At 42.2% G+C, this 27,150-nt stretch overlaps 1 long non-coding RNA gene across 2 annotated transcripts in view; it reads right to left on the reverse strand.

Moving 5' to 3' along the window:
• The window catches only part of LOC128467411 (uncharacterized), a 129,274-nt gene that overhangs the window by 57,211 nt on the left and 44,913 nt on the right, over positions 1-27,150 (reverse strand). For both annotated transcript variants that reach the window (XR_008345717.1, XR_008345716.1), the window contains exon 2: positions 9,464-10,114. This is a non-coding gene — a long non-coding RNA (uncharacterized LOC128467411). The remainder of the gene's footprint in view (positions 1-9,463; positions 10,115-27,150) is intronic.

A 27,150-nucleotide genomic window follows, 5' to 3' on the forward strand; every position in this document is an offset into this window, starting at 1 on the left:
TTTCTGTCCAAACCTTTTGCGTCTAAATGATTCAGGGGGTCTCAAGGTTCAAAGGTAACACCTATTATCGAGGTCTTCCTAGGTAGCAAAGGTCCGATATTTTGTCTCTTGAAGGGATCTGATAGAGAAGGCATAAGAACATTCCCCGCACAAACAAGAGACACAACTGACAATTCATGGACCTTTTGAAATGTTAGGTACACATGTTAGGGTGCACATCATTTTGTGATGAAATCAGAGAAGGCATTTTGAAAAGGAATTACAGCAAAAACCAGACTGTGTAGCGTGTGATGCCTACCATCAACTTTGTTGCTCCAAATTAAATAAAGTGACTTGTGAAAGAGATCCTAACAGTACAATCTGCTTACCTCACAACGCTCTAAAATTTAGGGCATGGGACACATCTCTCCCAGAACACTGCTGCCACATGTGTTGAGTACAAGATACACTGGCTTTTGCCATCATCTCAGAAACAATATCCATTCATGTCTCCTCTATCTGTTCAATTCCCCAAAGAACCTTCTTTTCAAATACCGCTAAACAAAGCTTCCTAAACATGCCGATTGAGGAGATGGTACAAACTTTTTTCTTCACTTTTTTTGCTGCTCCTCTCGATCTTTGTGGATCCTGAAACTATTCAAGAGAGCTCATTTTGCTTACCTTACACCTGCTGAAAACCCTGTTCCCCAAGATTCACTTTTCCACAAGACAAGGCTGCTACATCTGTCGAAAAAAGTAATAGACACACAGGCCTTTCCTTCCGCGAACACAACTTCCAAATGTCTTCCTACATAAGATGGTACACACTTTTTTCTTCACTTTCTTTGCTGCTCCTCTCAATCTATGTGGATCCTGAAACTATTCAAGCGAGATCATTTTGCTTACCTTACACCTGCTGACAACCCTGTTGCCCAAGATTCACTTTTCCACAAGACAAGGCTGCGACATCTGTCGAGTAAAGCAATAGACACACAGGCCTTTCCTTCTGCAAACACAACTTCCAATTGTCTTCCTACATAAGATGGTACAAACTTTTTTCTTCACTTTCTTTGCTGCTCCTCTCAATCTGTGTGGATCCTGAAACTATTCAAGCAAGATCATTTTGCTTACCTTACACCTGCTGAAATCCCTGTTGCCCAAGATTCACTTTTCCACAAGACAAGGCTGCGACATTTGTCGAGTAAAGCAAAAGACACACATGCCTTTCCTTCCACATACACAACTTCTAAACGTCTTCCTACGTTAATCCTAGATCACACAGGCTTTATTGTAGAACATACATAATCAAAAAGTCTTACGACTGAGAAGCTTTGTGTCTTGAAGCCGTCTTCTATGTACCTGATGGGTTAAAATGTTCACAAGAGATACCACCATATCCAAATACATTGTTGCAACAGTCATGAAAGCAATAGGAAAAAAAACACACCTCTCGAAGACTGACTCGGGTCATAATGGTCTGCCACCTGTGAAACACAAAGCAGAGAGACAACTTTCCCTTCACCCTAATACATTTCAAATTAGCAGTGTTTTCTGTCCAAACCCTTTGCGTCTCAATGATTGACGAGTCTCAAAGTTCAAAGGTAACAACTATAATCAAGGTCTTCCTAGCCAGCAAAGGTCCGATATTTTGTGTCTTGAAGGGATCTGATAGAGAAGGCATAAGATGGTACAAACTTTTTTCTTCACTTTCTTTGCTGCTCCTCTAAATCTTTGTGGATCCTGAAACCATTCAAGCGAGATCATTTTGCTTACCTCACACCTTCTGAAAACCCTGTTGCCCAAGATTCACTTTTCCACAAGACAAGGCTGCGACATCTGTCGAGTAAAGCAATAGACACACAGGCCTTTCCTTCCGCGAACACAACTTCCAAATGTCTTCCTACATAAGATGGTACAAACTTTTTTTCTTCACTTTCTTTGCTGCTCCTCTCAATCTATGTGGATCCTGAAACCATTCAAGCGAGATCATTTTGTTTACCTTACACCTGCTGACAACCCTGTTGCCCAAGATTCACTTTTCCACAAGACAAGGCTGCGACATCTGTCGAGTAAAGCAATAGACGCACAGGCCTTTCTTTCCTTCCGCAAACACAACTTCCACATGTCTTCCTACATAAGATGGTACAAACACTTTTCTTCACTTTCTTTGCTGCTCCTCTCGATCTTTGTGGATCCTGCAACTATTCAAGAGAGCTCATTTTGCTTACCTTACACCTGCTGAAAACCCTGTTGCCCAAGATTCACTTTTCCACAAGACAAGGCTGCTACATCTGTCGAAAAAAGCAATAGACACACAGGCCTTTCCTTCCGCGAACACAACTTCCAAATGTCTTCCTACATAAGATGGTACAAACTTTTTTCTTCACTTTCTTTGCTGCTCCTCTCAATCTATGTGGATCCTGAAACTATTCAAGCGAGATCATTTTGCTTACCTTACACCTGCTGAAAACCCTGTTGCCCAAGATTCACTTTTCCAGAAGACACGGCTGCGACATCTGTCGAGTAAAGCAATAGACACACAGGCCTTTCCTTCCGCGAACACAACTTCCAGATGTCTTCCTACATAAGATGGTACAAACTTTTTTCTGCACTTTCTTTGCCGCTCCTCTCAATCTTTGTGGATCCTGAAACCATTCAAGCAAGATCATTTTGCTTACCTTACACCTTCTGAAAACCCCGTTGCCCATTATTCACTTTTCCACAAGACAAGGCTGCGACATCTGTCGAGTAAAGCAATAGACACACAGGCCTTTCCTTCTGCAAACACAACTTCCAATTGTCTTCCTACATAAGATGGTACAAACTTTTTTCTTCACTTTTTTTGCTGCTCCTCTCGATCTTTGTGGATCCTGAAACTATTCAAGAGAGCTCATTTTGCTTACCTTACACCTGCTGAAAACCCTGTTGCCCAAGATTCACTTTTCCACAAGACAAGGCTGCGACATCTGTCGAGTAAAGCAATAGACACACAGGCCTTTCTTTCCTTCCGCAAACACAACTTCCAAATGTCTTCCTACATAAGATGGTACACACTTTCTTTTTCACTTTCTTTGCTGCTCCTCTAAATCTTTGTGGATCCTGAAACCATTCAAGCGAGATCATTTTGCTTACCTCACACCTTCTGAAAACCCTGTTGCCCAAGATTCACTTTTCCACAAGACAAGGCTGCGACATCTGTCGAGTAAAGCAATAGACACACAGGCCTTTCCTTCCGCGAACACAACTTCCAAATGTCTTCCTACATAAGATGGTACAAACTTTTTTCTGCACTTTCTTTGCCGCTCCTCTCAATCTTTGTGGATCCTGAAACCATTCAAGCGAGATCATTTTGCTTACCTTAAACCTTCTGAAAACCCTGTTGCCCAAGATTCACTTTTCCACAAGACAAGGCTGCAACATCTGTCGAGTAAAGCAATAGGCACACATGCCTTTCCTTCCACATACACAACTTCTAAATGTCTTCCAATTTCAATCCTAAATCACATGGGCTTTATTGTGGAACATACATAATCAAAATGTCTTACAACTGAGAAGCTTTGTGCCTTGAAGCCGTCTTCTATGTACCTGATGGGTTAAAATGCTCACAAGAGATACTCCCATATCCAAATACATTGTTGCAACAGTCATGAAAGCAATAAGAAAAAAAACACACCTCTCAAAGACTGACTCAGGTCATAATGGTCTGCCACCTGTGAATCACAAAGCAGAGACAACTTTCCCCTCACCATATACATTTCAAATTAGCAGTGTTTTCTGTCCAAACCTTTTGCGTCTAAATGATTCAGGGGGTCTCAAGGTTCAAAGGTAACACCTATTATCGAGGTCTTCCTAGGTAGCAAAGGTCCGATATTTTGTCTCTTGAAGGGATCTGATAGAGAAGGCATAAGAACATTCCCCGCACAAACAAGAGACACAACTGACAATTCATGGACCTTTTGAAATGTTAGGTACACATGTTAGGGTGCACATCATTTTGTGATGAAATGAGAGAAGGCATTTTGAAAAGGAATTACAGCAAAAACCAGACTGTGTAGCGTGTGATGCCTACCATCAACTTTGTTGCTCCAAATTAAATAAAGTGACTTGTGAAAGAGATCCTAACAGTACAATCTGCTTACCTCACAACGCTCTAATATTTAGGGCATGGGACACATCTCTCCCAGAACACTGCTGCCACATGTGTTGAGTACAAGATACACTGGCTTTTGCCATCATCTCAGAAACAATATCCATTCATGTCTCCTCTATCTGTTCAATTCCCCAAAGAACCTTCTTTTCAAATACCGCTAAACAAAGCTTCCTAAACATGCCGATTGAGGAGATGGTACAAACTTTTTTCTTCACTTTTTTTGCTGCTCCTCTCGATCTTTGTGGATCCTGAAACTATTCAAGAGAGCTCATTTTGCTTACCTTACACCTGCTGAAAACCCTGTTGCCCAAGATTCACTATCCACAAGACAACGCTGCTACATCTGTCGAAAAAAGCAATAGACACACAGGCCTTTCCTTCCGCGAACACAACTTCCAAATGTCTTCCTACATAAGATGGTACACACTTTTTTCTTCACTTTCTTTGCTGCTCCTCTCAATCTATGTGGATCCTGAAACTATTCAAGCGAGATCATTTTGCTTACCTTACACCTGCTGACAACCCTGTTGCCCAAGATTCACTTTTCCACAAGACAAGGCTGCGACATCTGTCGAGTAAAGCAATAGACACACAGGCCTTTCCTTCTGCAAACACAACTTCCAATTGTCTTCCTACATAAGATGGTACAAACTTTTTTCTTCACTTTCTTTGCTGCTCCTCTCAATCTGTGTGGATCCTGAAACTATTCAAGCAAGATCATTTTGCTTACCTTACACCTGCTGAAATCCCTGTTGCCCAAGATTCACTTTTCCACAAGACAAGGCTGCGACATCTGTCGAGTAAAGCAAAAGACACACATGCCTTTCCTTCCACATACACAACTTTTAAATGTCTTCCTATTTCAATCCTAAATCACATGGGCTTTATTGTGGAACATACATAATCAAAATGTCTTACAACTGAGAAGCTTTGTGCCTTGAAGCCGTCTTCTATGTACCTGATGGGTTAAAATGCTCACAAGAGATACCCCCATATCCAAATACATTGTTGCAACAGTCATGAAAGCAATAAGAAAAAAAACACACCTCTCAAAGACTGACTCGGGTCATAATGGTCTGCCACCTGTGAATCACAAAGCAGAGACAACTTTCCCCTCACCATATACATTTCAAATTAGCAGTGTTTTCTGTCCAAACCTTTTGCGTCTAAATGATTCACGGGTCTCAAGGTTCAAAGGTAACACCTATTATCGAGGTCTTCCTAGGTAGCAAAGGTCCGATATTTTGTCTCTTGAAGGGATCTGATAGAGAAGGCATAAGAACATTCCCCGCACAAACAAGAGACACAACTGACAATTCATGGACCTTTTGAAATGTTAGGTACACATGTTAGGGTGCACATCATTTTGTGATGAAATGAGAGAAGGCATTTTGAAAAGGAATTACAGCAAAAACCAGACTGTGTAGCGTGTGATGCCTACCATCAACTTTGTTGCTCCAAATTAAATAAAGTGACTTGTGAAAGAGATCATAACAGTACAATCTGCTTACCTCACAACGCTCTAATATTTAGGGCATGGGACACATCTCTCCCAGAACACTGCTGCCACATGTGTTGAGTACAAGATACACTGGCTTTTGCCATCATCTCAGAAACAATATCCATTCATGTCTCCTCTATCTGTTCAATTCCCCAAAGAATCTTCTTTTCAAATACTGCTAAAGAAAGCTTCCTAAACATGACGATTGAGGAGATGGTACAAACTTTTTTCTTCACTTTCTTTGCTGCTCCTCTCGATCTGTGTGGATCCTGAAACTATTCAAGAGAGCTCATTTTGCTTACCTTACACCTGCTGAAAACCCTGTTGCCCAAGATTCACTTTTCCACAAGACAAGGCTGCGACATCTGTCGAGTAAAGCAATAAACACACAGGCCTTTCTTTCCTTCTGCAAACACAACTTCCAAATGTCTTCCTACATAAGATGGTACAAACTTTTTTCTTCACTTTCTTTGCTGCTCCTCTCAATCTGCGTGGATCCTGAAACTATTCAAGCGAGATCATTTTGCTTACCTTACACCTTCTGAAAACCCTGTTGCCCAAGATTCACTTTTCCACAAGACAAGGCTGCGACATCTGTCGAGTAAAGCAATAGACACACAGGCCTTTCCTTCCACATACACAACTTCTACATGTCTTATTACATTAATCCTAAATCACATGGGTTTTATTGTAGAACATACATAATCAAAAAGTCTTACGACTGAGAAGCTTTGTGTCTTGAAGCCGTCTTCTATGTACCTGATGGGTTAAAATGTTCACAAGAGATACCACCATATCCAAATACATTGTTGCAACAGTCATGAAAGCAATAAGAAAAAAAACACACCTCTCGAAGACTGACTCGGGTCATAATGGTCTGCCACCTGTGAAACACAAAGCAGAGAGACAACTTTCCCTTCACCCTATACATTTCAAATTAGCAGTGTTTACTGTCCAAACCCTTTGCGTCTCAATGATTGACGAGTCTCAAAGTTCAAAGGTAACAACTATAATCAAGGTCTTCCTAGGCAGCAAAGGTCCGATATTTTGTGTCTTGAAGGGATTCAAGCGAGATCATTTTGCTTACCTTACACCTGCTGAAATCCCTGTTGCCCAAGATTCACTTTTCCACAAGACAAGGCTGCGACATCTGTCGAGTAAAGCAATAGACACACAGGCCTTTCCTTCCGCGAACACAACTTCCAGATGTCTTCCTACATAAGATGGTACAAACTTTTTTCTGCACTTTCTTTGCCGCTCCTCTCAATCTTTGTGGATCCTGAAACCATTCAAGCAAGATCATTTTGCTTACCTTACACCTTCTGAAAACCCCGTTGCCCATGATTCACTTTTCCACAAGACAAGGCTGCGACATCTGTCGAGTAAAGCAATAGACACACAGGCCTTTCCTTCTGCAAACACAACTTCCAATTGTCTTCCTACATAAGATGGTACAAACTTTTTTCTTCACTTTCTTTGCTGCTCCTCTCAATCTGTGTGGATCCTGAAACTATTCAAGCAAGATCATTTTGCTTACCTTACACCTTCTGAAAACCCTGTTGCCCAAGATTCACTTTTCCACAAGACAAGGCTGCGACATCTGTCGAGTAAAGCAATAGACACACAGGCCTTTCCTTCCGCAAACACAACTTCCAAATGTCTTCCTACATAAGATGGTATAAACTTTTTTCTTCACTTTCTTTGCTGCTCCTCTCAATCTGTGAGGATCCTGAAACTATTCAAGCAAGATCATTTTGCTTACCTTACACCTGCTGAAATCCCTGTTGCCCAAGATTCACTTTTCCACAAGACAAGGCTGCGACATCTGTCGAGTAAAGCAATAGATACACAGGCCTTTCTTTCCTTCCGCAAACACAACTTCCAAATGTCTTCCTACATAAGATGGTACACACTTTCTTCTTCACTTTCTTTGCCGCTCCTCTCAATCTTTGTGGATTCTGAAACCATTCAAGCGAGATCATTTTGCTTACCTTACACCTTCTGAAAACCCTGTTGCCCAAGATTCACTTTTCCACAAGACAAGGCTGCGACATGTCGAGTAAAGCAATAGACACACAGGCCTTTCCTTCCACGAACACAACTTCCAAATGTCTTCCTACATAAGATGGTACAAACTTTTTTCTGCACTTTCTTTGCCGCTCCTCTCAATCTTTGTGGATCCTGAAACCATTCAAGCGAGATCATTTTGCTTACCTTACACCTTCTGAAAACCCTGTTGCCCAAGATTCACTTTTCCACAAGACAAGGCTGCGACATCTGTCGACTAAAGCAATAGGCACACATGCCTTTCCTTCCACATACACAACTTCTAAATGTCTTCCTATTTCAATCCTAAATCACATGGGCTTTATTGTGGAACATACATAATCAAAATGTCTTACAACTGAGAAGCTTTGTGCCTTGAAGCCGTCTTCTATGTACCTGATGGGTTAAAATGTTCACAAGAGATACCCCCATATCCAAATACATTGTTGCAACTGTCATGAAAGCAATAAGAAAAAAAACACACCTCTCAAAGACTGACTCGGGTCATAATGGTCTGCCACCTGTGAATCACAAAGCAGAGAGACAACTTTCCCCTGACCATATACATTTCAAATTAGCAGTGTTTTCTGTCCAAACCTTTTGCGTCTAAATGATTCACGGGTCTCAAGGTTCAAAGGTAACACCTATTATCGAGGTCTTGCTAGGCAGAAAAGGTCCGATATTTTGTCTCTTGAAGGGATCTGATAGAGAAGGCATAAGAACATTCCCCACACAAACAAGAGACACAACTGACAATTCATGTACCTTTTGAAACGTTAGGTACACATGATTGGGTGCACATCATTTTGTGATGAAATGAGAGAAGGCATTTTCAAAAGGAATTACAGCAAAAACCAGACTGTGTAGCGTGTGATGCCTACCATCAACTTTGTTGCTCCAAATTAAATAAAGTGACTTGTGAAAGAGATCATAACAGTACAATCTGCTTACCTCACAACGTTCTAATATTAAGGGCATGGGACACATCTCTCCCAGAACACTGCTGCCACATGTGTTGAGTACAAGATACACTGGCTTTTGCCATCATCTCAGAAACAATATCCATTCATGTCTCCTCTATCTGTTCAATTCCCCAAAGAATCTTCTTTTCAAATACTGCTAAAGAAAGCTTCCTAAACATGACGATTGAGGAGATGGTACAAACTTTTTTCTTCACTTTCTTTGCTGCTCCTCTCGATCTGTGTGGATCCTGAAACTATTCAAGAGAGCTCATTTTGCTTACCTTACACCTGCTGAAAACCCTGTTGCCCAAGATTCACTTTTCCACAAGACAAGGCTGCGACATCTGTCGAGTAAAGCAATAAACACACAGGCCTTTCTTTCCTTCTGCAAACACAACTTCCAAATGTCTTCCTACATAAGATGGTACAAACTTTTTTCTTCACTTTCTTTGCTGCTCCTCTCAATCTGCGTGGATCCTGAAACTATTCAAGCGAGATCATTTTGCTTACCTTACACCTTCTGAAAACCCTGTTGCCCAAGATTCACTTTTCCACAAGACAAGGCTGCGACATCTGTCGAGTAAAGCAATAGACACACAGGCCTTTCCTTCCACATACACAACTTCTAAATGTCTTATTACATTAATCCTAAATCACATGGGTTTTATTGTAGAACATACATAATCAAAAAGTCTTACGACTGAGAAGCTTTGTGTCTTGAAGCCGTCTTCTATGTACCTGATGGGTTAAAATGTTCACAGGAGATACCACCATATACAAATACATTGTTGCAACAGTCATGAAAGGAATAAGAAAAAAAAACACACCTCTCCAAGACTGACTCGGGTCATAATGCTCTGCCACCTGTGAATCACAAAGCAGAGAGACAACTTTCCCTTCACCCTATACATTTCAAATTAGCAGTGTTTTCTGTCCAAACCCTTTGCGTCTCAATGATTCACGGGTCTCAAGGTTCAAAAGTAACACCTATTATCAAGGTCTTCCTAGGCAGCAAAGGTCCGATATTTTGTCTCTTGAAGGGATCTGATAGAGAAGGCATAAGATGGTACAAACTTTTTTCTTCACGTTCTTTGCTGCTCCTCTCGATCTGTGTGGATCCTGAAACTATTCAAGCGAGATCATTTTGCTTACCTTACACCTGCTGAAAACCCTGTTGCCCATGATTCACTTTTCCACAAGACAAGGCTGCGACATCTGTCGAGTAAAGCAATAGACACACAGGCCTTTCCTTCCACATACACAACTTCTAAATGTCTTCCTACGTTAATCCTAAATCACATGGGCTTTATTGTGAAACATACATAATCAAAATGTCTTACGACTGAGAAGCTTTGTGCCTTGAAGCCGTCTTCTATGTACCTGATGGGTTAAAATGTTCACAAGAGATACCCCCATATCCAAATACATTGTTGCAACAGTCATGAAATGGAAGAAAGGAATAAGAAAAAAACACACCTCTCAAAGACTGACTCGAGTCATAATGGTCTGCCACCTGTGAATCACAAAGCAGAGAGACAACTTCCCCTCACCATATACATTTCAAATTAGCAGTGTTTTCTGTCCAAACCCTTTGCGTCTAAATGATTCACGGGTCTCAAGGTTCAAAGGTAACACCTATTATCGAGGTCTTCCTAGGCAGCAAAGGTCCGATATTTTGTCTCTTGAAGGGATCTGATAGAGAAGGCATAAGAACATTCCCCGCACAAACAAGAGACACAACTGACAATTCATGGACCTTTTGAAATTTTAGGTACACATGTTTGGGTGCACATCATTTTGTGATGAAATGAGAGAAGGCATTTTCAAAAGGAATTACAGCAAAAACCAGACTGTGTAGCGTGTGATGCCTACCATCAACTTTGTTGCTCCAAATTAAATAAAGCGACTTGTGAAAGAGATCATAACAGTATAATATGCTTACCTCACAACGCTCTAATATTAAGGGCATGGGACACAACTCTCCCAGAACACTGCTGCCACATGTGTTGAGTACAAGATACACTGGCTTTTGCCATCATCTCGGAAACAATATCCATTCATGTCTCCTCTATCTGTTCAATTCCCCAAAGAACCTTCTTTTCGAATACTGCTAAACAAAGCTTCCTAAACATGTCGATTGAGGAGATGGTACAAACTTTTTTCTTCACTTTCTTTGCTACTTCTCTCGATCTTTGTGGATCCTGAAACTATTCAAGAGAGCTCATTTTGCTTACCTTTACCTGCTGAAAACCCCGTTGCCCAAGATGCACTTTTCCACAAGACAAGGCTGCGACATCTGTCGAGTAAAGCAATAGACACACAGGCCTTTCCTTCCGCATACACAACTTCTAAATGTCTTCCTATTTTAATCCGAAATCACATGGGCTTTATTGTGGAACATACGTAATCAAAATGTCTTACGACTGAGAAGCTTTGTGCCTTGAAGCTGTCTTCTATGTACCTGATGGGTTAAAATGTTCACAAGTGATACCCCCATATCCAAATACGTTGGATAAACCGTAGTTGTTTAATATAATTTTTACTCATGGCTTTGCCTGTGCCTTGTGGACAGATGTCTCTTGAACACATCTGTTAAAGGAAGCATATCAACAATCCCCACACAAACAAGAGACCAAACTAACTTTTCCCACTTCGAGGTGTTAGGGTGCACAATTCCATGTAACATTTAAATGAAATGAGACCAATACATAACAAGGCAATTAGTGATGTACCACTACCAATGTAAATCGCAAGATTCAACAAATTTTTTTTCTTAATCCTCTTTGCCGTTCCTCTAAATCTTTTTGGTTTTTATTTTATATTTGTCTTTCCACATACAGGGTTTGTATACATACACACACATACTGCACATTGGGTACTGTTAAAATTAATGGCACAATGTTTCAGGTCAGCTAATTCTCTAGGAAAAATCAAAGTGAGTGGGTCAATTTTTTTATTCTGGTTACAATTTTAAGTCTCTCCCAAATTAGCATCTTAATTTTGATGTTTCTACCATGGGTAACTGCTCATAGCTTATGAGCTGCCCTATCACCGTTTTGCAGTTCAGTTTAACTCTGGTTAATATTAAAAACGGGGTAAATATTTTATAAATGTAAATGCATAGATACAGTGGAGTGTACGCGCACATATAGAATGGTATCATCCAACCTTTCCTTCCAAACGCTGGGTTCGTAGGTGGTTTTGGGTGTGAGAGGTGAAGACTACAGGTAACACAGGTAACTCCATTTGTATGTTTTTGTATTCGAGGTATAACAATGCTTGTACCACTAGTAAACATTTAAGACAATTGAGAAAGTGCTTGTAAGGTGGTAGTAAACCACCTTGGCTAAATGGCATGTGAAGCTGCTCTCCAAAAATTCTACTTCACACAGCATATTTGTCCACAACCTCATAGTAAGTTGGCAAACATTACAACAGCCCTCTACACATAATGATTTTTAGTTTACCAAGGTTGGTATGAAATAATATATCATGATTATGCTACTGCAGCTTCTACAATGTCCCAAAGGACCTCCAGCATCCACTGCATTTTCTGACTATTATGCACTACATTATAGAGATACTGTGTGATGGATTTCCTATAGCCTCGAAGTTGCACTCAAACTGGTTGCATCTAATAGGTCATCTTAATTTAGTATGTCGAAAGATTTAAAGTTGAAATATTCAGAAACAAGCACTTCTGTAGCATAGACCATGCAATCTAATAGACTCAATCCCTCTCTCAGTTGTGCATAAGTCTGACAAATGCATGTAAACAGTAATTTAGGTGCATACCTTTGATGTCCTTCCTAATGACCCAGGAAACCATACAGAATAATGTCATACTTGAAATCATTGATATGCAGAAGAGGTTACTTGTTGCAAGTCATTCAACAGGATTTGTGCCATGGTGAGACCAGAAAAAAGGAAAAGAAATCTGTAATTGATTTTCTATGCCAATATTGTTCTGTTTGTGCTATTTTCCCAAGTCCAGATATCAATTCACCTGCATTTTGATGCACAGCCCCGTTTGAATATTGAAAATGTTTGTGTACTGGATTGTGTAAAATGTTTTACAGGACAGACATGTATCAATCTTCGGCAACACTAATTGTAATCAAGGAAAATAAGATTTACACACAATTGATTGTGTAGCCTGGCCTCTCTCCAAAGTTAATGGTTGTCTAAGAATTACTCCTTGAATTCAAACTAAAAATACACCCATTAAGATGTGTAAGCCCCATGTCAAAACTAGGTATAGATCATATACTTGACTAGTGTAATACATGCAACAGTGTAACCTTTCCACAGACTTATCTGCCAGTGTCGCTGCCCACTTTAGTGCTGTCGTTTCACCACCTCCATTGAGGAAACCTGCCCATGGAAATGAAACCAAAGATTCTTCAGAAAAACAAAGACCCACACAATTAGCCATTCCTACATGCCTGGTAGATAGTGTACTTCTCATCTATGGGAACACTGGGCCAGGACTATTCGCAAACCTTATGAACAATTCTGTTCAGGATACTCCAAAGCTTTTCTAAAAGATATACACCAGTAAATATGCATATCCAAACACTGCAATAAAACATGGAAACAGGCATTGTTTACAGTTTAATTCAAACAAATGCATTTACAATACATAATTTACAGTTAGGTTTAGCAAAAACATACCAAAGAATGCTCTTACTTGGAAATACATACAGTATATGCCCATGAGCCAGAGAAAACACCTACTTTTGAAAAATAACTCCATAGGAAAAAGTTACAAATGTTACAATTTTACAGGTTACATTCAACATATTGGGAATATAGAACAACATTACAGTAGCAAATACATTTTGAACTTAACTAGAAAAAATGACTGAATGCATGTAAGTTCATTTTCTACTTATTTTTTAAACTATGCTGACTTACTCAGTCCACTTAAAAATGCCTTCCCACCTGCAGATCTGTATTTCACACAATGCTAAAAACCCCATTGATAGTACTGTTAATAGCTGTAATGACTTGAATTCTTTAATGTAGATTTAATTTGTCCATAATCCGAGAAATGGATGCCTAAAAAGTTTATGGGATCAGAGAGAGGGGTCCAATGTATAGAAGTTGTGTGGGGATTGTGAGGAAACCCCTTTGTATTCTATGGCAGCAAAAAACATGATAGTAAAGTCTTAGTATTTTATGTTTATTCGCACAGCACTCAAAGGGGGATTCTGGAGGTTTAAAATCAATATGCATAATTTGTGAACACATGCTTACCAATAAAGTTCTCTATAAAGACACAGAGGAGAGATGGTTGGTAGCAAGATCAGCAGCCTTGCAGTTGGGGTGCACGGCATGCTTACCAAAGGGCTGAGACAGCATATGGCCATCCAGAGGATGTAGAATCTTCCAAGTTGGTTAGGATTTCGCTATGAGATGCTTTCCGCTGACAGAAGTAAAGAAAATGGCTATGTGATTACAGATAAAAATCTTAAAAGTTTGTTTGATAGTTAAAACGGGATGTGAGGGGGAAGCGCATCAACGAGAGCTGAAAACTTCACAAAGAAAATGTAACATCCTGAAATCTGACATCGACATGGTGAACTAAATATTTTCAGACAAATATTCCACCCCACAAACATGCAACAATTTTACAAGGTATTATGTTTTTGGACGGATTCTTAGCTGGCACAGGCCTTCACTTTCAGTTGTTGGATGCTGAAGTCAATTAAAAGTCCATTTTGTCCATATGAATCCAACGAGGCATCCAGTCAAATGTCTGAAAACACACCTTTCAACAAAAAATACTCCATCTACTATTTTAAGGCTCCACAGGCTTAAACCACATAGCATGCGCATTAATAAGCAACAGTTACACTGTTAGTTTGAAATCAAATGCAAAGGTGACCATAAGAAATATATGAAATAAAATTCCAAGAAACGTGTGGGCTACACCATGCTAATAAGTACAAGGGCCTAGAATTCTAATACGGCCGACGTCCGTCACTAGCAGGAAACCAGAGAACATAGTACCGCCCACATCTTGTTTAGTTGAAACAAGGCGTAGCCTTGTATTTATACTGACTCTAAAGCAAGTATATATCTATATATAGATGCTGTATAGAGCAAGGGAGGTCGGCATATTGCACATAGATTGTTTTCGAACAAAACACTGAGTACGGCAAAGCAAAAGTGAATTATTTTATGCAGGGTCGTCCCTAATCGGCCCTTGGCATTTGCAGGCCCCACACATCACTGTTCACCTCTCCCAGGCTACACTAATAGTAACATCACCCCTGATAAAAGCACTCACGCAACACTATACACGCGTAACATATACACTCTAAAACCACATACCTACACTACACATGAAAACCATACGTCACACGGTAACGGGATACAGCACAAACAGCTTACTACTTCGTCTCGCTCTTCCTCTGAATCCCCTCCCTCAACCCACTATCGTGCACAGAATAATTTCTTCATGCAGCTCGTATAGGCCGCGGTTTTACTATGGGGTCACATAAGGTGTAGCCACCCAGTTACCGAGGTGCTCTATACTAAAAGGCGGCAAAAACTGATTTGTTTGTACCTTATAACATTAGCCTGGTGTACACCGCTGACAAACATAAATAAGCAGATTTCTTACAAAATCTTATGGTGCCTGTGGAGCCTGTAAAATACCAGAGAACGAAACACGCTAATATAAAACTAAAGAGAGTCGATGCGAAGAAGCGCCCAGCATTACGCCTTCCTCAGTAGCCGTGCTGTTGTCCGTTCAGCAACAAATCCGTTGTATTGTGACGTGTGTATTGAGGGGGAGGGTGTTCTTATAACCTCCTATTGTGACGCATGTAATTTACATCACTAATGTATCATGCCGCTGCAGTTCAGGTCACGAAACAAAGTAGAACCCATTTATGGATGTTTATTTACGCTTACAATGAATCTAGTGATATTTTATTTAGCGTTGGATAATATATTAAATATCTGCGAATGAAATTATGTATTAGGTTAGTGATACTTCCTAAAATACAACAATAGTTTTGTATCAGTGACTTGCTGAAACAAAATGGCTTCTCTCCAATGAAAGCGCAGGGATATCTGCAGTAAAATTTATACAACGTATAAAGAGCCGTTCTTCAAACTGGTTTAGACCAGTTGCAAATATGATGTAAGTGTGTTTTGGAGAGCCGTTGAGAAAAGTATAGTTAAAATGATACCATTTATTGGCTAACTGAGAGTTTAGTTGCCGATTATACTCTCAGTTAGCCAATAAATGGTATCATTTCCGAGAAAGAAATGATTTAAGGAACGATTCAAATAATAGTGTAAATATCTCACAAACATAACCAGCTCAGGGTATAAGGAGGCTACTTCAATTAGGACCGGATCGCCATTGTTTAAATCGACTAGTCATAAGTGAGCTCAGATTTTCCGTAGGCTGATGTATGCTGCTGAAAATAGCATTTTGCAAGTAGTGGCTGATTTTGTAAAGATTGGTGTAATTAACTTGATCACTATTAGTGATGGGAAGTTCGGATCAGCAAAGTGATTCGGATCATTTTGAGTCGTGGAAATGGTCCGATTCTTTGGATCACTTGGTGTGACTCACAGGAGTTATTACTTCCCAGTCTAGAGGACTGCACTGGGATGTGCAGGCGGCCACACACTGTACCTGCGGGTCCCGGTAGTCCCGCAAAGCTGCTTTAGCGCTGCTCCCTCACAGTGTCTCTTCTCTTGCGCCACCCAGGAACCCAGTGGAGTCACGTGATGTCATGTCACGTCCCGTGACTCCGCCATGTTCCTCGGCGCAACAAGAGAAGAGACGCTCTGAGGGAGCAACACGAAGGCAGCATCGCAGGACTGCGCAGGTAATCTGCAGTTCCGGTAAGAATGTGGGCGTGATTGACCACATATGTAGCATGAGCGGAACACACACATTGCGTGAGCGGCCGGGATTGGACAAAAAATCAGCGGGAGAGAGCGGGATTAAAAAGCAGTCCCACGCAGGGCTCTATCCCAGTCCCTCCCTGAAGTCATACTGATGATTGGCCCCGCCCATTTCATTAGAGTCTATGACTCCTCCTGCCTGCAGGCAAAAGAACCACAGCTCCTCCCAGCAGCTTATCCCTGATTCCCTAGTCCATATATTAAACGTACATATAACTATACCCACTAAATATACATTGTTATTCAAATAAAGCCATGTGTATGTAAACTGCGTAAAACTTTTTTACTTAGTAAATTAATATAATCATATTGTGATATCCCTATCCTGATGCAGCTACAATAAAGGGATAACCCCAATGAAGTTCAATATTAACTGGCAGCTAGGAACTGAAGAAAGGGACATTTTTGTAAATGTTTATTGCAGATCCAAAATGTAGAACTTAAATTATATTACAACTCAAAAATAATTATATACCACACAAGCATTAATTGCATGTACTCCAGATAAATTACCGTCATAAATTGGTATGGTTGATGGGGTCTTTAGGGTTAATTTAGGGGCAGTTATGGTTAATGGGGTCTTTAGGGTTAATTTAGGGGCAGTTATGGTGAATGGGGTCTTTAGGGTTAATTTAGGGGCCAGGGCCGGCTTTAGGGGTGTGCGACCTGTGCGGCCGCACAGGGCGCCATAGCAGCAGGGGCGCCTGCCTGGGACTCCTTTATGTTAAATAAAGTTTAAAAAAAAAAAAAAAAACGATGCTTTAATTTCAGTGCCGAGCAGGGGCGCCGATCGGTGAAGTTTTCAGCAATCGCTTGGCACCCCTCACTCTCCGTAACTCATATGTCATTTTCCGGCGCTCAACATGAAATGCTGGGACCGCGGCAGAGCGGGTAGACGGATGCCTCCCGCTCCCACCGCAGGAGTCCGGTAACAAGGTAAGTGAGGATAATAAGAAGTAGGGAGAGGGAGTAGATAGAAGGGGCAGGGGGGGGGTAGTGAGAAGGGGCAGAGGAGGGGGGTAGCGAGAAGGGGCAGGGGGGGTAGTGAGAACGGGGCACCAGAGGAGTAGTCCGCACAGGGCGCCAGAACACTTAAGGCTGGCTCTGTTTACAGCATTTGGGTGTTGACGTGGAGGGAGGTGGGTGGATCTTGGGCTGTGGGCGCATAACAGCATTTTCTTTTTGTGTGGTGGGTGGGAAGGTTGACTGGGTTGCTTTTGGGGATAAATCTGCATTACTTTGCAGATGGCCACAATTGGTTTTTCTCATAAATGTGGGCTACAGCTGTGGAGTACTGTTCTTTATACTTTTTTATTTCCTGACCTCTTGTGTACCGAACCTGGCTATTGTTATATGGACTTGCTGTCTCTCTGTTGCCCTGAATTTTGGCTCGTACCCTGACCGACGCTCCATTTAGTGGATCAGCTCCTACTGTGGAACATTTGCTGTTTGTTATCCTGCTTACCGGGCTCCACCTCCTACCCAACCTTACGTATATCTTACATAATAACTGAGCCATTATGGAGGCCGCAGGATTAACTGACGCCATATCCACACTTACTCAACAGATGACCGCTATGACTCAGTCCCTTCAAGAGCTCCAAGCGAGTCAGAATCAGCTGAGACAACAAATGCATCTGATCCAGTTACATCAGAATGCTCCCGCTGAACCAGCAGCAGCTCCTCCAGCTCCCCTTCTGGAGGGGGCCTCCTCCATGGAACCACAGGTTCCCCTTCCGGAGAGATTTTTGGGCAACCCCTCCAAATATCGTACCTTCATTACTTCATATCAGATACTGTTTAATTTAAAACCAAGGACCTATACTTCAGATTATACCAAGGTTCACACCGTGATTTCCCTCCTGTCAGACGAACCCCAAATGTGGGCTCACCACCTTCTCCACAGCCAAAGCTCTATCCTCGACTTCTGGTCTTCTTTCCGTCAGGTGCTCGACACGCTCTACAATGACCCTTACAGAACATCCTCAGCTACTACTACCCTAAGATCCCTCAAACAAGGGAGAAGGCCTGTGGAAGATTATATCACGGAATTCAGGCGGCTGGCCCTCGAGTCTACCTGGAATGAGTCGGCCCTCCACGATCAATTCCGTTGGGGATTATCAGAGATGGTAAGGATGAGCTAGCTCGCACTTCTATCCTCGTCGGGTTATAAGATTTCATCAAGCTGGCCACCAGATCGACCACCGTCTAAGAGAGAGGAGATTAGAACGTCAATCTGTCAGTAATCCCTGGACTCCTGCTTCAACTTCTGCGACAGGATCTCATCTCCCACCTGAAGAACCAATGCAGATAGGCATCATCCGAGGACCGCTGTCTCCTGCTGAAAAAGAACGACACAGATCCTTGGGACTTTGTCTGTATTGTGGTCGTGCTGGTCACGTATACAAAGACTGCAGAACTCGTGTTGGTTTTTCCAAGGTGGAATAAAAGATCCGTCAACCTCCGTGCTATGGTCGACTCTGGAGCTAGTGGCAATTTCCTGGACTATGATATTGTACAGTCGCTCTCCATACCGACTCGTCGTAAGAAGCTCCCAATTTCTATCCAGCTCGTCGATGGCAGCCCTCTGAAGACCAGTCCCATGATTCCTTGCTGCTCAAGATTGGAGAGGGACATTCAAAGACTATCTGTTTTGACGTCTTACCCTCTCCCATATCTCCTGTCATCCTGGGCCTCCCGTGGCTAAGAACCCACAATCCCTCTATTAACTGGGAGACAGGAGTTTTTCGTTTCACTTCCTCACATTGTAATCAGACCTGTCTGAAGAAGACGGCTATCTGCCTCACCCACCTCACCACTTCTCCCCAAGAATTACCCTTACCTTATAAACATTTTAAAGATGTATTTAAGAAAAAGGGGGCTGAGAGACTCCCCCCTTACCGTTCTTATGACTGTCCCATAGAACTGTATCCTGGAGCTGCCATTCCATTTGGCCGTATATATCCTTTGGCGGAACCTGAACTCACAGCACTAAAAGAATACATTAATGACAGTCTCGCTAAGGGATTTATACGACCCTCGACCTCACCTGCTGGAGCAAGTATCTTTTTCATCCATAAAAAAGACAGGGGACTACGACCCTGTGTTGATTATCGGGAATTAAATAATATAACGGTGAAAAACAGATACCCTCTACCACTCATACCGGAATTACTAGAACATGTCCAGACAGCCAAGGTTTTCACTAAAATAGACTTACGGGGGGCGTACAATCTATTGAGAATCCGTAAAGGGGACGAGCGGAAAACAGCGTTTAGATGTCGATATGGCCATTTTGAATATCTAGTGATGCCATTTGGATTGTGTAACGCTCCTGCCACATTCCAACATTTCATTAATGATATATTTTGCGACATCCTCGACCATTACGTCATCGTCTACGTGGATGACATCCTGGTGTTTTCTCCATCCTTAGAGGCGCACCGACAACACGTCTCTCAAGTGTAAACACAATAGGTAGCTCAACAATATAGAGGGTAGGACCAAATGAGAACTGGTATTGAGATAAGGTTGTGTACCCTTTACAACCTAAAGCAAATGAGTATAAAAACTATTACTGTTCTCCAATAAGGTCCCTGAATGGTATGTTAGAATACAGCTGGTGTTGTGTGTGTGATGATATAGAATGCTTAAAAGTATCCAATCAGTAAAACTATGTGTAGTGGTTTAGAAACATAGATACATTTATTAAAACAAATACAAAAAATAAATACAAAAAATAGGGTCAGCTGCAGGGCCCTTGCAGCTAGACTCTAAAATAAATTGCATAAAATAACTTTCCTATAAGATCTATAAGGGTATCTCGTTATGATAAAATGGGTATCAAATAGGGAGAAAAAAAAAAAATTTGATTGAAAGAAATTGCTGATTTAAAAAGTCAGTCTTACTCGGTCCAAAGTGCCGTGAGCAGCGAGCAGTGTTGATATTGATGCAGATTATGCACAGGGGGAATAGCAGGCTAAACGCATTTCGAAGCGCACTTGGCTTCTTTTTCAATAGCTCTGTTACTTTCAATAGCAGTACTTTCCTTTAGTACTTGCCCTAATCCAATAGCTAGCTTGGCCTTATGCCTATCCCATGCTTGCTTAAATGACTTTATTGTATTAACATCTACCACTTCTGCTGGAAGGCTATTCCATGCGTCCACTACCCTTTCCGTAAAGTAATATTTTCTGATGTTACCATTAAACCTTTGCCCCTCTAGTTTATGGTTATGTCCTCCTGTTGTGGTAGTATTTCTCCTTTTAAATAAGCTATCTTCCTTTACCTTGTTGATTCCCTTTAAGTATTTAAATGTTTCCATCATATCCCCACTGTCACGTCTTTTTTCCAGGCTATATAGGTTAAGATCCTTTAACTTGTCCTGGTAAGGTAATCCACAAACCTTACAATCCACAAACCATTTTAGTAGCCCTTCTCCAACATTTCTATATCCTTCTGGAGACTCACCCAGACGTATCTGCTCTTACGTGACACTTTGGCCAAGGCCCAACAACGCTACAAATATTTTGCCGACATCGTAGCGTTGCACCTACCTTCTGCCCAGGGGACAAGGTCTGGCTTTCGACGAAAAACATGAAACTTACCTGTCCCACGAAGAAATTAGGTCCTAGATATGTTGGTCCATTTTCTATTGTGCGTCTCCTCAGCGGTGGAGTTGAAGTTACCCGACTTCATGTCTATCCACCCCGTTTTCCAGGCCGACATCCTATCTCGCCTCCTGCTGTGCTTGTTGATAACATTCCAGAATACGAGGTGGAGCAGATTCTAGATTCCCGATACCACTACAAACGTCTACAATATCTGATCCACTGGAAGGGGTACTCACCAGATGAAGATTCCTGGGAACCCGCTAACACTGTGCATGCTCTGGAGCTCCTCTCATCGCTTCACAAATGTCATCCTGAGCGACCGGGTCCCGTTAGAGGCCCAGAGGCCTCTCGTTGGGAGGGGGAACTGTCAGGGTCCATGCACCGGACCCCAACGGAGTAACTCACCTGGGTACCTGCTGCACGCGGGTACTGGATCCAGCGCAGTTTCTCCTGCATCCTCCTCAGGCTGCAGCGAGATTGCTTCTAAGCATGTGCGCGCGCCCCCTACCCACTTTATCCGTCTCAGGACGGACGCAGCAGTGTGCACGCTCGGTGGACGTCACGCCCAGGGACGGGACATCCTCCGAGCGGCAAGTCTAAAACTCAGCACTGAGCTGTGCTCAGTGCTCAGTTATTGTGCCGAGTTGCGCTCCTATTCGTTTGCTTTATGCTATTTCCTGATATCCTGTGTACCGAACCTGGCTATTCCTGTGACTCTGCTGCCTTCTCCAATCCCGACCTTGGCTACTAAACGGTGTTTCCTGACCTCTTGTTTACCGAACCTGGCTATTGTTATATGGACTTGCTGTCTCCCTGTTGCCCTGAATTTTGGCTCGTACTCTGACCGACGCTCCATTTAGTGGATCAGCTTCTACTGTGGAACATTTGCTGTTTGTTATCCTGCTTACCGGGCTCCACCTCCTACCCAACCTTACGTATATCTTACACTGTCGACACTGTTGACACGATCCAGGCAATTACCAATCAGCTGGAACACTTCTTTCTGGAGAATGCGAATTCGGATGTGGGTCACTCATCCAATTTTCTGCTGACCAATTGGAAGATCTGGAGCGTGAGATTACAATTGAGGAAGTGTCGGCCGCCATGAAATCTATGGTAACTGGGAAAGCTCTGGGTCCAGATGGGTACCCCCTTGGATATTATCGGGTCTTTTGGAGACACTTGCAGGTGCCCTTTACATTCCAGACCCTCCGGACCTTGGGCTTTGGTCAATTCTGGCTCCACTGGATCACCTCCTTATATTTGTCCCCTTCTGCGCGTGTTCGACTGAACGGAGCTCTCACAGAATCCTTTCCAATTCGAAATGGTGCGCAACAGGGCTGTCCCTTATCTCCCCTCCTGTTTGCCCTTTCACTTGAACCTTTCCTGCAGGCTGTCGGGGATAACTACAGCATCCACGGACTGACCTGTTCCGATCGACAGTAATGTCTGTCTCTAGAGGAGCAGGCTCGGTTAATGCAGACCTCTGATCCTGCTCCCTTGCGAAGTGCGCGGCAACTGATGCTGTGCGTCGGGATTTGCTGTCATATCCCGGCGCACAACACTGAAGCCACGCCCACCGCCTTCTGCACTCACTGCACTGGAAGGACAGAACACAGAAGAAGAGCCAAGAGGAAGAAAAGGGACAGAGAAAAGGTAGGAAAACATTCAGTGAGAGTGGAATAGTAAGTGTGTGATGGGTGTTATGTAGTTTATGCTGAATGTTTGTGAATGAATGTTTGTGAATGAGTGTGTGTGTGATAGCATGGATGTGTAAGTGTGGGGGGGGGGATAGCATGGCATAGGGAGGCTGTAATCACATTCCTATCATGGCCAGACAATCACACTCCTATCATGCTAAGTTAGCCATTACATGGTGGAATCTGTGTATGCCTGGGCATGATAGGATTGTGATTGCCCAAACGATGCGCAGGCGGTTAGGGGTTCATTCCTCTACAGGGGGTGCCGTGATAGCATAAAGTATTTGGGTGTCTGGGTCCCGAGAGATTTAACCACGATTTATCGTGAAAATTTCCCCAGGCTAGTGAAACAATTAAGATGTGACCTGCAACGCTGGGCTATTCCTCATGGTTCTTGGCACGGCAAGTTTAATGTGATTAAGATGAATATTCTCCCGAGGGTGTTATATCTTTTTCAGACCTTACCTATTTTCATCTTGAAGGCGTTCTTTACGGAGCTCTGCACCTTAATAACTCGATTTGTTTGGAGGGGGAAAAGTACCAGGTTTTGCTACGCTGTTCTCATCCGACCAAAGGACAAAGGAGGCCTTGCTTTGCCCGATTTTCTTGGCTATTACAGCGCTACACAGTTGCAACGCGTACTAGAATGGAAGAAATGGATCGAGATGGAACAGGTCTCCACGCCGTTTCCCTTACCTACTTGCATGTGGCTCTGCCCTGGGGGTATCCAGTCCTCGCTCTGCTCTAACCCCTTTGTGCATGCCACTTTGGGGATGTGGTGACGGATTGGAGGAGTTCTTTCGTCTTTTCCATCTCCGTTGACTCCCATTGCGGGCAACTTGGACTTCTTTCCAGGGGTGGAGGGAGGGTTCCTTGAATCGCTCAGCATGTCCCCTGAGTCATCCCTGTCTGTTGTATGGGATCGTGATGCTCCTCTTGTTTTCGAAAGACATACTATGCTTTAGCTTCACTCAGATTGCGTTACATTTCCTTTCTTCCTGGTAAACATCATTTAACAAGGGGCCTAACTGCTTTTGAGCAGCTTACTAGACAGGAGACGATACCCCAGGTGGGATTTCTACTACATAGCGCATGTTATTGATGGACACATCCTCTGTAACTTGATCATTTATGGGGTCCTGGGAGGAAGCTCTCGGGGAGTCTCTCTCTGATCATCAATCGGAGAAGGTTTGCACCCTAGCGCACAAATGCTTCTGTCATGCAGAGCCTGTCTAGGGCTAACAGAGGGGTTTGGCATTGGAAGGGTTAACCTAACCAACAACTTGCCGTCTTAAGCCACTCAGACTGGCCAACACCTTTTACATACCAGAGCCCTGCCATAGATTCATTCAGGTTCAGCCTCAGTGACCATTGGTGGTGCCTCCCCTATGGTATGAAATTTAGGGTGATGGTCTTCTACGCTGGGTTTGAGTCGTCTTGAGGACACAATGAGATCTGTCAATCTTAACAGATGTATGTTAAGAGTATATGGGTGTGTGTGAGATACTAAGGGCTAGGCCTGGGACATCTCTATGTGACACTGGAGGGGCAGAACATCTCACCAGGGGATACCGTTGACTGTTTTTTGGAGAATCAGTGAACCTCTCCTAGAACCTCTCTGAGAACTTCTCTTAGAATCTCTCCTGAAACTTTCTATGGATTTGGAACATCACTGAAAATCCTCAAATTCAACAAGTACATTGAGGTTCCCGCAGATGACCTAAATTGGTTTTGTATAATTAGGTTTTTCTGTATTTCTCCTTGTTTTATTTTTACTAACTGTATTATATACTAAATTGTTTTCACCTTTGCGCATATTTTTGTACATAAGCACTGTGACATTCGTCAGATTAAACTATATATTAATCCAGTTTCCGTCTCTGTGCTCTTACCGAACTCTGTCTTCCGAGAAAGCTGGAATAAACCACGTTACTTAATTGTGTTACTTAAATTAGATTTTATGCATTTTTAATCGGTTCAGTGTGGTATCAGGCGTTACCGAAGCGTCCATAAGCTGCAGTCCGCTTAAACACATAACTTGGTGGTAGCAATGTATTACCAGTCTGGTGTGGGTTTTTGTGGTGCGTTTAAGGGTTAAGTGAGTGACCAAAGGGCTGGTATCATTAACCCTTGCACACCTACACCCTATGTGTCCGGTTATCCGATAGCTAGCCGTGACAGCTTCATTGCCTCGAAAATTCAGGAAAATGTCTACAAGGGTATTATCCATGTGGTATAAGACTCTTGTGGCTGTTAGAAGAATCTTTCCGGGGAGTGATCCGACCTGTTGGAAGTGTGGCGAGGAAACTGGCACATACTTACATATCTGGTGGAGCTGTAGTCGGCTCCAGCCTTTTTGGATAGGAGTTTTTTCGCTGTATAGAAGAGGTGACTGGACAGACCATCCCGCCCTCCCGAGTTTTGGCCTCCTTCTTCACTCAGATCTTTGACATCTATGAAACGTTCTATTATACGTCACCTTCTTAATGCTGCTCGTTGTCTAATTCCTTTATACTGGAAACATCCTGAGGCCCCTGTTTTATGCAAAATTATGCTAATATTTAAATACACAATTTAGACAAAACACATCTAACAATACAACAATAAATTTGATTCAGGAAAACAGTTAAATTATGTAAAGACGAATACCAACAGATGTTATGATAATATATAATGATATACTTTATTAATACCTCTAGCCGTAAAAACAATATATCGAAAAAGGTTACCATAACAAAGTTACAGACAGTCAACAATTATATTCTAATACCATTGTAATAACATATGTACTTAACTTCAGAGAGTATCAGCATATCAAATGACTCCTTTGGTGCTCAGTTTCCAAAATGGCTCTAGATACCAGGATCATATAGAAGACTTTAAAGGATTCTTTCAGTAGTAGCTCTAATTTTTAGTTACAATACTAGGCACTAAACTAGTCCTAGCTTCTTGACACTTAACTAGCCCAAAATGGAAGAGCAACTTTCTATTTAATACTTTTTCTCTGGCAAACTTTCGCAGCTCTCTTAGCTTCTGCCATGCTGCTTCCTTCATCTCCTTCCAGTCTCCTCTGCCCCTCCTCCTTCTTCATGGAGTTCCTGATATCCCATTGTTCCTGGCATAGCCCACATGGCTTTTCATGTAGGCCCCTTCCTTCAGTCACTGGGTATCCCCGGTGGAGGAGACCAGGGTGATAGAAGAACTAGTCCACTTGTCCTCTCATAGGATGGAAGCTTATACAGGGGTTTGGGCATGCTGGATGGCCTTCCAATCCTCTACGGTTCTGGCAGAGCTCCTAGAATAGTGATAGGTAGACCCCACTGGCTCTAGGTCCACTTCCACCCAAGGTGTGCGGACTACCTCCCTTTCCCCCTTCCTCTCTCTTTGCTCTCTTACACTTCACTTCACCCCATCTCTGCTCATCACTGTTTTACCTTTCTGCTCTGATTCTAACACTTACTTGTCTCTATTTAGTCTCCTAACCTGTCCCTCTCCTTTGCTCCCCCCATTATATTTATTATATATATATTTTTTTTCTTCTCCTCTTTCCAGGTGTGGTGGCAGGGGCTTTCACAAGATGTTGTCCGCATTTGTCTGTTTATATACTTTACACTGCTACACTGCTACACCTTGTTGTATTTACTTGGAGATATTTTCAAATTGTATGTTTTCTTGTCTAGAGATGTATATGTACCCCTTTTATATTTCCTTTTTTATGTATTTGCTTTATACCGTGATGTCAATCTGTTTCAATAAAAAGATAATTTACCTAAAAAGGTTAAATTATAATATGGCAAAAATTGTTGATCCTTTATCCTTTATCCCTTTCTGTGAATAAAGTTTTTTTTGCATTGTTTTTCGGTTTGTTGTGTAGTCCTTGTTGTTCACTGGGGCTCTCTGGGAGGGGCTTTTAGGTATGGAGGAGGGGTTCTACCTGTAGCGTCATCAGGGATTGGCAGGAAAAAGAAGCTCTCAGTAAGTAGAGCTAACTGTTTCTTTAGGTAGCTACAACTCTGCCACTGCCTGTTGATGCACTCTCCAACTTCAACCTTCTTGCAACCTTCTTGTCTAGTTCTTGTTCTCTGTTCCAAGTGCCATATATGAGTAAGACAGTATCAGTGTGATATGTGATACTGGTGTCACTTAACCTTTAAAAGTTAAAACATAGGAATCTGAACTAAAACATTATTATCCTTAAGAATTCTGGTGTAAGAAATGAAGGGTGCCTTCAAAATGTGATGTTACCTTTAATGCATCAACATAT

The sequence above is a fragment of the Spea bombifrons genome, chromosome 10, assembly GCF_027358695.1.
Source record: "Spea bombifrons isolate aSpeBom1 chromosome 10, aSpeBom1.2.pri, whole genome shotgun sequence".
Classification (NCBI taxonomy): domain Eukaryota; kingdom Metazoa; phylum Chordata; class Amphibia; order Anura; family Pelobatidae; genus Spea; species Spea bombifrons.